The sequence below is a fragment of the Neodiprion fabricii genome, chromosome 1, assembly GCF_021155785.1.
Source record: "Neodiprion fabricii isolate iyNeoFabr1 chromosome 1, iyNeoFabr1.1, whole genome shotgun sequence".
NCBI lineage: Eukaryota > Metazoa > Arthropoda > Insecta > Hymenoptera > Diprionidae > Neodiprion > Neodiprion fabricii.
This window is the reverse complement of record NC_060239.1, coordinates 12,611,629-12,623,409: the sequence shown is the minus strand read 5'-3', so window position 1 is coordinate 12,623,409 and position 11,781 is coordinate 12,611,629.

Sequence of the window (11,781 nt, the reverse complement as noted above, 5' to 3'; positions counted from 1 at the left end):
TTTTTTCTTGCACTTCGATACAATTAACTTCTGTCTTAGTTGCGTCAGCAATTTCGTGCAAAAAAACTGTTCTTATCGGGCGACGAAGGTCTCAACAATTTTGCATGGGAATTTTTGCACTAGGTATCGAATTGCAGTGAGATTGTAGGGTGGCCGTCATTCATTCTTCAAATACCTTAAAAACGAATGAAGATACAAAGAAAAAATTTATACAACACTTGAAGGAATTTCAGATGACAAAATGATGCTGATATTTCATTATACTTCGTTTCTTATATGTTGCCACTTTCAAGATTTTACGTGGTTGAAGTTAGTATCGTTACTGTAATGCAATATTTGAGAAGAAAAGGAGTAAAAGGGATTCGCTAATTTGCAAATCCACAATAGGTAACTTTGAAAGTGTTCAGTTTTCAAAATATGAGTTGATTTACATTATTACGGTGTTACAGGGTAGATCGTGTACACTTTGATAAGCGGTTACCGAAACCTCCTCTATGTCCACCCAAGGTGTGATTTAGCTATTTTAAGGTTCCTACATGTTGATTATGCGTTTACGTGCCATTACTCCGAAGACAGGAAATGATAGAAGAAGGAAGGGATCGGTTTTAAGGGTGGACGAAGGTCGTGAATTTTTCCAAATAATAACCTGTGGATTGACTTTATCATAGATTTGCAAGGGCGCAAATGAAATAAAGTAAATGTTGGCATCCGATTCATTGCCGTCTTTATTGCTGAATTTTTGTTTGTAAGTGCGTTGACCAGGAGTGCCATCGCATCCCCATTTGCATATCAATTCTAAACTACCTAGTTTGTTATCAGGAAAACTTCTAATAACGTCCGAATGCGCTATTACTAATCGTACAGCTGTATGGTTTAACAATGCTTGGAGTCCAACTGTGGCTGCACTTTCAGTTATAGTAATTTCTGACTTATCAGGGTAATATTTTTTCTTAGCATCTAATACTGTTCGGGTTGAGTTAAGGAGAGGTTATATGTATGACAAGGAAAGCATCGTATCTAAATTTGTTTATTGTCACGATACACTACCGTTCATAAGTATGGAAACACTCACCCCAGATCCGAGCCACACAAAAAGTTGTATCGCTCTTTGAAAAATGAAGATATCTCAATTTCCCAAGCGGCGTTCTAAAAAGGATATATTTAGCTTCATTTACCTTTTTCGGAAAAATTTTTGCGACTTTTTTTGAGCCCGGTACGCACTCTGAAAGATGGTCATTGTTTGGCTTTTTTTGGAGGGTGGAAATTTTGCCGCATATCTCGTAAAAAAAAATTTTCGACTTTTTTCTATGAAAAACTTGAAGCAGGGAGTATAACCTTCAATCTCATTTTTTGAAAAATTTTTTACGATTTTTTTTCGTAAAGACATTCAACTTTTTGCAAAAAACGACCATATTTATAAGGGGTAGTCTCACTCTGAAACTACTGGGTTTTCGTAAAATTACCAAGAGGGTAAAAGGTTGCATACAATCATTTTGGATGTATCACGTTTTTTTCAGAATTAAAAAAACAAATTCGAAAAAAAAAAAATTTTTTTTTCAAAATTTTTTCTTAAATCAACGAAATATTTTTTTTATCGTGAAAAATCGGGTCTCTTACCTCATCTACACGGATTTTTCATCATTCATTTCCTGGTAGACACCGTTATTAATGGCGTTTTTTACTGGCTGCACTTCATGCGCACTGAGTGCGATTTTCCCATTTTTCAACCAACAACACACGCGGAGTCCTAAGAAACTTGCACTCAGTGCTCATCGAGGGCAGCCAGTAAAAAAACGCTACAAAAACATTTTTCACAGCTGACTGCTCTTAGTTGAAAAGTGGGAAAATTGCATTCTGTGTGCGCTGAGTGTAGTCAGTGAAAAATCTACAGATAATACAGAGGGTATAACTACCGCAGGCATTGAAAATGTATTTATAAGGGTATAGAATTAACATTATATTAGATTAGATTACATCTATTAGTGACCAGTATACAGGTATATTTATATTTTATACTGGTAACAGAATCGACTTAAATAAAAATCAAAAATTCAAAATAAACATGACATCAAATATTTTCATATTTTGTTGGTAAACAAGGAACATGAATGTATATCTACGCCGATGAAACACAGTGAAATCAACGATTCAAAAAATAAAGTGTTTATTCATCACCTGCCAACGTGTCGATAATTTCATCTTGACGATGACACGGATCGATTCACGGATTCGATAGACTTCATGTTTCGGATTGTTATTACCAGCAGATTGCTAAATATCGTTATCAATACCATAATTATTGCAAAATTCGACCTGACTTCACTGCATTCAGCAGGAATACTAACAGAAGAATACATTGACACTCGCGTTTATCTCATACAAAGTTGTTCCATCATTGACAAGCATATGCCGCACAGTGAATGCGAGGTGGAGAAAAATCGGAATACTAAGGACCTCCTCTTTTTTACAACATCCTAAACTACGTGGAACAAGGTGTAATTTTTTCTAATATTGCAAATGTAGTTCGGCATTTATTCATAAATAACGATCGAATTGCCTGCCGCGACGTTAGCCGCATATTTTTATATTTCTTTCGCGGGCTTGTGCAGTCATGAATACTCTATAAAATATTTGAGACATGCATTTTCATAGCTTTGAGTGTACTTCACGTCCATGATTTTTCGTTATACGTTGTAACCAATATTATTAATTTTGTGTGTGAGGGTTAAAGAATAAGTGAGATGATTGGTAACCCTACGGCGCAGTTACTAACCTGAATAATTAGATATTGAGAGATAATAAAAGAGAAAGATATGATTGTTGGGCGCCAGACGCACATGCGTCAGAAAATAGATAATTAGAGAAAAAGATATAGATAAAGACAAGATCAGGTTCTACGACGGTTTTGCACAGCTTGCTCAGTATAGACAAGATAATGGTAGAGGGGAGGGGTTAAATCCGATAGATAAAATAAGAAACAGGTGAAGCAGAAATAGTATCGAATATATTGGCTAAGAAGTGATAAATCTTAATAACAAGCAAACAACTGAAGAGATTGAGATACAATTAAGATAGGTGAGATAATCAATTTACAGCCAGAGAAAAGTTAAGCGAGAGATTTAACAAATAACAGAACGTTTTCAGAATAAACGAGAGATATGCGTAGGCTCGCGATACTATGATTCGAGGTAATAATTAACACGGTTTTATAATGAATAGGCAGAACAGAAAAAGATATACGGTACTTAAATTAAGCATTGATCAAGCAAGCCATAAAATATGCGAAGCGATTATAAGAAACATGCGAAATACAAAAATTGTAATAGTTATCACATTACCAGAATTATCAGAAATATAACAGAGGCAGGGAATTATTAATTGCGGGGTAAATTCAAGGAAACAGGTCAAGTAGAGAATTATTATAAAATATAGAAACTAACAGATAATACGTAGTCTTTAGTTTTCGATACGTGCGAGAAGAAAGAAAGATAATAGTCGGTACGGTAAAAGATAATTTCGGGATTAAGACAAATAATACTCAAGAGAATTAATGCGCAACATACGACAAACCAAAGAGACTACGGACAACTACGATCAGCGGTATTAGAGAAGAAAATAATGAAAAAGATGTTATTCGATACGGCGCAATACTCTAAACTCAAAAGAACGACGAGCGAGATCGCGCGGCGATGTAAGATCGCTCACGCGGTATACTCACTAAGATAAATTAATCAAAGATAATAGGTAAAGAAACAGTTATGAATTAATCAGAGAAAGTATAATGAAATAGTAATGCTCAATAGCTAAGATAAGAATTGATCATTTAACAGAACACGCTGCTATACAGCGATACTAGATATTTAGGTACTCTAGAAGAGAAAGATAATGAAATAAAGCAATAGTCACTAACAATGCGTAAGTAAGAGTCAACCAGTCGCGAAGTTACTTGCAATAAGAAATAAAAAGGGACAAGATAAGAAACAGTAGAGAATAAGGTACGAGCCCAGGTGGCTCACGCAGACCAACTGCAAGATAGAGAGAGAGAGAGAGATAAAGATACGATATATTGCAAGTAATTTCGTGGCTTCACAAAATAGAAAAGAAACCTCACTTACGTAAAAAGAAGATAGAACAGGCACCGAAGATGCGGTAATAAAGCGAGAACTGAATCTATGGATAGCGATAATAATTCTGGGTACTACGAGAGCACGTCTTGATTGATGGAAAACTGAACGTAGAGTGTCGAGACGAGCGATGATCCTGATTTTCGTCGTGCTGCTGTCACGTGATTCTTCCTCAAATTTGCGTTATTCTAATTGGGCCAGCGGGTCGCGTAGGTCTGGTCTACAGGTAGGCGGCGATAATACCTCGCCGCTTGTTTTTCTTCTTCCTCGACGACAGTTATCGAGGTATCGGGACGTCGGAAGGTGGTCGGAGATGTTTACCCTCAGCTGTGCTGCATCGTTGGTGAGAGGCGAGGTCGTACCGCTCATGTGTTGCGATACTGAGGTGTGCGATAATATTGCGTCACCGATCCCTTAGACTTGCGACCGATCGTACTTCACTCCTTGCTTTACTGGTACTCCCCGTTGGGGCTATTTCGTTGGCGCTGCATTCCGGCCCTCGCTCATCGGAGCCCTCATGCCGGAACGATTTGGTGGTGATGGCCCTCGACCCGGATCTCCACACTATATCCACCAGATCCACGTGGTCAGCATCGTCTAGCCTATTCCACGCCACAGCCCTTCGATAGGACGGTTCATTAAGAGAAAACCGTCCTCTGTTTGATAGACAACGACTTAGTAGATGTCGTGGTCGGTTCAGCTCCAGGCTGAAAGTAACAAGGAGATTCTTCGTTTTGCATACTTATCAGATTCGTGTTTCTGCCCTTAGATGGTGATTTCTCCTGTATGTGAAGTTTTCTTTCTCGAATCCTTACATACAAAAAGCGTTGAAACTGACATTACATTATGGGATATTGAACGGGTATTCGATGCGGACGTGACGACATATTTTCTGTTATATCTGTCATTATCATTTACACGAAAAATCATTGTTATTCTATGGTCTTTTATAATAAACTAAACTTGATGCTATACTACTACGAAACATTATGTTCAATTTATACCTGTTCCTACTTGCGTAAAATGTTATCATACGTACAATATAACATATCTTAATATTCCATTACTTTACGGACTATCATATTTTACACTATTTGTTTTCTTGGATGCCGTTGCTCATCCCAGTTGATGAACATAACTGTAACCATATGTAACAAAATTCACGTTTGATCTTTAATAAATAATGATTTACCAAATCACCCATCAATATTCAATTTCGTATCAAAATGACAGAATATAAAATTGCGAAAAAAGAGTTGTGCGAATTGATTTGGGAATATACAGATAAGTGAGAAACTCACACCGATATGATAATGAACAATATTAAAGAAAAGCATTAGCTTAAAAAACCTAGGATACCAACTGTCAAGTGTTTTCCTTGAGAACTGAGCGTGACATAGATTATGTCCAATCTGTTCAGGTTTCTGATCCTGCATATTGGATCCACCATTTTATTTTTTTATTTTTTTTGGTATTTCAAGTTGATATTAAAAATCAGTAGCTCAACAAACATCAGTATCATATTGCATTTGTGTGGATTAAAAAAAAATTATCTTTGTCTCTGATATTGGATCTGCCATCGTGAATTCATCGGTTCTGAGTTCAGATTCGGAATCGCCGGGCCAAAAACCTTCGGAGTACCAAGGTTCAAACTATTACCCTCAATGTTGAATAAGTTATCGATTTTTGTCCATTTTCCTAAGATTTCACCCACTGTGCGCCGTATGTGAATATGAATGTTTGGTGTACTCTAGTGTTTCTTAAAAGAAAAGAAGCAATCGACCGTAGACGGCCTCTTAAATGTATTCAATATGTACGGGTTCATACTTCTAACCTGTTATATTCAACTCTGATTTTTTTAAATCTATCAGAGCATTAATGATACCAATATGAAAAGCAAACGTTTATCGCTGATGGGCCTGTAATGAAGAAATATTTCATGAAGTTATTTAATTGTTTCTGTTATGTCTTATTTGTTCGATGATATTACACCGTCAATTTCAATGATATTTAAATAATAAGTCGAGATTATATACGATTTTGCATTGAAGCATTTGTGCATGTATGCAGTACGATGTTATTTTCACTTGTACATCATAATTGCCATACCACTTGTAAAACTTCTAACAAGATTTTACTGTACTTACTTACCTTGAACATTTGCAGGATAAATTGTCATAAATTATTGATTTCTCAGCCCTGAAATAGGATTATACAAATAAAAGAAGTTGAAAGGAAATGGAAGTATGCAGAAATTTATGTTGGACACATGTATTCGGGTGATGATATTTTAGAAAAATAAGGAAGTAACCATTGACAGCTTTGCAAGGAATGTGAAGAATTCTAATGCGTAATCTAAAATGTGAATTCAAAATAATTATATTGTGACGGGTTTTGAGTCCGCACGAATAATATGGGTGGGGAAGACAATTAGAGACGGGGCGGATATAATCGGTAAAACTTGATGTGTATATTTGTGACGGGGGGGGGGGTGTACAGGTGTTGCGATCGGGGGAATGAGTCGACTTAAACTAAGAAAAGTACAAAGGGTTGTAGACTCGAACGGGGGCTGATCACGCCTCAGCCCTTAGCGTTTCTTAATACTAACTTACAGGTACGCGCGCGGGGGGGGGGGGGGGGGGAAGAGTGGGTGAGGTACCGGGGAATGTGAAGTCGGGAGGGTTGGTATTGCGAGGGGATGGGGTGGTGTAGCGTGACGTGGAGTGGGAGGTAGAAAGGGTCGGTATTGCGAGGGGAGGAGCAGATCGGCTGTAGAATGCAGGCTAACCTGGTGTCGTCGGCGTGTGTGTGTGGGTGTCTCGAGGTGTGGTGGAGTGTGGTTGGGTCTCGCTGGTTCCTGGAGTCGTCGGCGTGTGTGTAGCGGGGTGTGTCGGTGTGAGGGTGGTGGTTTCTCTCGTTCTTTCTTTCTCTCTCTCTTTCGCTCGTAGCCTAGGCTGTTTTTGGTCTCGATTCTGTCACGGTCGTGATCGTACTGAATCTTGCGCTCGGCTCTGCCGAGCGTCGGGGGGCTTCGGTGATGTTCGGGTCTTTCCCGACGGGACAGGGCTCACCCGTTCGGCTCTTCCCCGCGGGTTTGGGGTTTGTTGTGACTTGCACTCTAGGTGCAACGTCACAACTCCCCCCTCCCCACGCGGGGCGAGGCCTATAGGGTGAGCCGGTTTCGGTGACGGATTTTGCGGTCCTTTCGTCTGTGTATTCTCCTTTTGTTATTTTTGTTGTTTTTGTGTTGTCTGCTCCGATCTGTCGGGGTTAAGGGATGGAGGTTGGGTTGTATTTGCGGGGTGTGTGTTTGGTGTGGGTTGTGGGTCGTCTTATATCTACTTATTCTACTTAGTCTCTTTTTTTCTTATATAAACTTATTCTATTCTTATATTATTTTGTACTCGAATTTTTGGTTTTGGTACGGTGGCTCTCGTCGGTGTGGGTCCTGGTGAGTTTTTGCGTTGTTCTTTGTACCTTGTGGCTCGTGGTTTCTTCTCCCTTCTCTTCTCTCTTTTTGGGTTGTGTTCTGTTTCTTTGGCCTCCGTCTGTTGTTGTTCGTCCGTCGGTTTGGTGTTGTTAGTGTATTTGGTGTTTTCTGTTTTGTCCCTTTTTTTTTTTTTTTTTTTTTTTTTTTGTATCGTCTTGCGTCCCGTGTTGTGTGTGCGTCGTTGTTTGTCCGTCCGTTTGGTGTTGTCAGTTTGTCTAGTGTTTCCTGTTTTGTTCTTTTTTCTGTTTCCGTATTGATTTTCGTTTTTTGTATCGTTTTGAGTCTCGTGTGGTGTGTGTGGCTGGTTGGGGTGTTCGTGTATGTTCGACTGTGTCCGTGAGTGAGGTGGTGTCGGTGTTACTGTCTGTGTCGTTGTCCGTCGTTTGTGTTTGTAGCGTGCCTGTGTGTGTGGTTTCGATGTGTATCACTGTCTCTGCGGTGGAGGTGGTGGAATCTGTGTCGCTGTCGGTGTCTGGTGTGTTGTGGGGTTGTGTTTTGTGTGGTGCTGTTTGATGTGTGGTGTGTGGTTGGTGTGTTGAGGTGCTGGCTTCTGTTTCGTCAGTGTCTGTGCGTTCGTGTGCGCGTCTGGTCATGTATCTTTCTTTATGTGCTCGTAATTCGTCGTGTAGGGTGCTTGCTGGTACTAAACTTGCGATTATGGCTATTATCTCGGGGGGTGGTCCTGTGTATTGTTTGCATGTTTGTTTTGTCTGTGTCGATTCTGTGTGTCTGTCCATGTTAGCGAATGTCTGTAAGATCCTGTCCTCTGTCTTCTGTGGTGGTCTCGCGAATCTGGTGTGTGCCCATTGGGGGGTCGGTGTGGGGGGTGGTGTGTACCGTGGTGTTGGTGTGGGTGTGGGGCGTGTGGTTGTATGGGGTGTTTGTTTCCTGGTGGGTGGGTGTGTAGTCGTGTGTGTGGCCGTGGTTCGTGTGGTGTGGATAACTGTTGGTGGGTGTGTGATAGTTTGTGGTGGGTGTGGTGTGTCTGTGTTAGTTTGTGTGCATGTTTGTATGTGTTCTGTGTATTTGGTGCCCCGGACCAGCCCGTTGCACTTCGGGCATTGCCTTGGTCCGGAGGGTGTAATTGTGTGTGTGGTCATCGTTGTGTGTGTTTGTGAGTGTCTCTGTGCGGTTGTGGGTGCAATGGTTGTTGTGTGTGTTACTGTCGTGGCGGTCTTTGTTACCTGTGTGTGTGTAGTGGGTGTCGGTAGTAGAGTTCGTCGGGTCTCTGTCTGGTGTGTGCCGTCGCGTCCGTATCTGTGTGAGTGTGGGGCCTGTCCTGGTGTTTGTAGTAGTGGTGTTCTCTCTGTGTTTGTTGTTATTGTCGTCGGTCTCGTCAGTCGTAGTGTCATTAGGGCCGGTATTCTTGGTTGTTTATTTTCCATGTTGTGTTTCTGTGGAGTGAATACACATGTTAGTTTATTTTCGGGGTGTGTTATTTGATTATGTATATAATTTTAGGTCTTCTATATGACATTTTCCTATATTTCTACCGCTCTCTGTTGTTAATTCGTATATTGTGGGTGAGATTTTTCTAGTGATTATGTATGGGCCTATGAATTTTTTATTTAACTTAGCTGTCGTTCGTTCTGGTCCGGATGAGAGTGTGTGGTTCTTTTTTAGTACCCTGTCTCCTTCCTTGAATTGAATGTCTCGTCTTCGTAGGTTGTAGTAGTGTGCTTGTTTTTCGTTTGCTTCTATCAAGTGCCTCTGTACTTCGTCTCTAAGTATTTGTAGTCGTCTTAAGTGGTCTGTCCATCTGTCTGTGTCTTGTAATTCTACTTCGTCGTGGTTCTCTAACTGATTTCTTAGACATTGTGTGGGATTTAATTCCCTTCCTAGGTTTAAAAAGGCTGGTGTGTGTTTAGTTGATGTGTGTGTACATGTATTGATTGCAAATTGTAAGTCTTGTAAGTGTATGTCCCATTCTGTGTGGTCGTTGTTTACGTAGGCTTGGATCATTGTTTTAGCGGTTCTGTTGACTCGCTCTACGGGGTTGGCTTGTGCGTGGTATGGGGGGATTGTTGCGTGTCTTATGTTGAATTTTTGTGTCAGTTCGCGTATGAGTTTGTTTATGTATGGTGTGCCGTTGTCTATCAGTAGTATGCGTGGTGTACCCCATCGTGATATTACGTGTGAGTGGAATGTCTGTTCTACTGTTTTGGCGTTTGCTTTGCGTGTGGGTATGATTTCCACCCATTTAGTGTATAGGTCTTCGAACACTATGATGTATTGGTTTCCCTTTTTTGATCGTGGGAGTGGGCCCATGATGTCGGAGGCTACTACTGTCCATGGTTCTTCGATAATTCTCATGCCCATTAGTCTTGCCGGTCGCGCTTGTATTGTTTTTGTTCTTTGGCATGTGTCACATTTTTTTATGTAGTTTACTGTGTCTCTGTACATCCCTGGCCAATAATATGTTTTTGCTACTCGTTGGTATGTTTTTTCGATCCCTAAGTGTCCTGCTTGTGTTACGTCGTGGTTTTCGTGTAGTATGTGTGTTAGTTTGTCTTTGGGTATGACTAGTTTCCATGGGTTTGTGTCTGGTAGGAGGTTTGAGTGTAGGGGGTTCGGGCGGTGGAAGTATAGTTGATTGTTTCTGATTCGCCACGACTCGTTCTTCTCTGGGCGTGTTTGTACTTGTGTTTTTTTGTATGTGTACCACTTGTCTGTCGTGTCTTCTATTGTGTCTATGTGTTCTTCGTCTTCGTGTCGTCTTGAAAGTGCGTCTGGCACGTCGTGCATTGTACCTTTTCTGTGTGTAATGTCAAAGTCGTATTCTAATAGTTCTAGTGCCCATCGTGCAAGTCGGCCTGTGGGGTTTTTCAATTGTCTAAGCCACTTCAGTGCGTGGTGATCTGTAATGACTTTAAAATGGTAACCTTCGACGTAGGGTCTGAATTTTTTGATGGACCAGAGTACCGCCAAACACTCTCTCTCAGTTGTTGAGTATTTACGTTCTGCCTCGCTTAGCGCACGGCTAGCGTAGGCTATGACATGCTCTTCGTCATCGAGAGATTGTGTTAGTACGGCACCTATCCCTGTTCCGCTAGCGTCTGTTTGTAGTGTGAATGTTTGTGTGTAGTCTGGGCATGCGAGTGTGGGTGGTGATGTGAGTGCGTGTTTGATTGTGTTCATTGCGTTTTCTTGTTCTTCCCCCCAGTGCCATTTCTGGTCTTTTTTCAGTAGTCGTGTTAGTGGTTCTGTAATGTGTGCGAAGTTAGGTATGAAGCGTCTGTACCATGATGCCATGCCAATTAGTCTCCGTAATTGTTTTATTGTTTTTGGGCTTGGGTAGTTTTCTATGGGTTGTGTTTTGTCGGGGTCTATGTGTAGTCCGTGTCTGTCTACTATGTATCCGAGATATTTTACTTGTGCGCATCCGAACTCGCACTTCTCTGGGTTTATTGTCAGTCCTGCATCTGTAATTCTTTTTAGTATTTGCTCTAGTCTTTGTAAGTGTTCGTCGAATGTTTGTGTTACTATTATGATGTCGTCTAGGTATGCGAATGCATATGGTTCGCATTCTGGGCCTATGAGTCTGTCTAGTAGTCTTTGGAATGTCGCTGGTGCGCCTGTCAGTCCGTATGGCATTCTTTTAAATTAAAATAAGCCCATTCCCGGGACTGTAAAGGCTGTTATGTGTTTGCTGTCTTTGTCGAGTGGTATTTGGAAGTATGCTTGGCTTAAGTCGATTTTTGATATGTACTGTGCTGTCCGTAGTTTGTCTAATATTGCTGTCATGTATGGTAGTGGGTATGCGTCTTTTTTTGATACTGAGTTAACCTTCCTAAAGTCTAGACAGAAGCGATATGTGTTATTTGGTTTTCTTATCATGACAATTGGGCTCGACCATTCGCTTTCTGATGGTTCTATCACGTCTTCTCTCAGCATTTTGTGTATTTCTGTGTGGATGGCTTCTCTAATTTTTGGTGATACCATATAGTATCTTTGTTTTATGGGTGCGTGTCCTTGTGTGTCTATTTTGTGTTTAATTAGGTGTGTTAGCCCGAGTTGGCCTGGTAGTGTTGAGATTTTCTGCTGTATTGTCGTCTGTAGTTGTGTGTGTTGTGATTGTGTGAGTTCTTGTATTCCTGCGCATATCTGTGGTTCGGTTTCTTTGTCGGTTTGTGTGTCGTCTGTTGTTTGTGCGTTTGTGGGTATGAT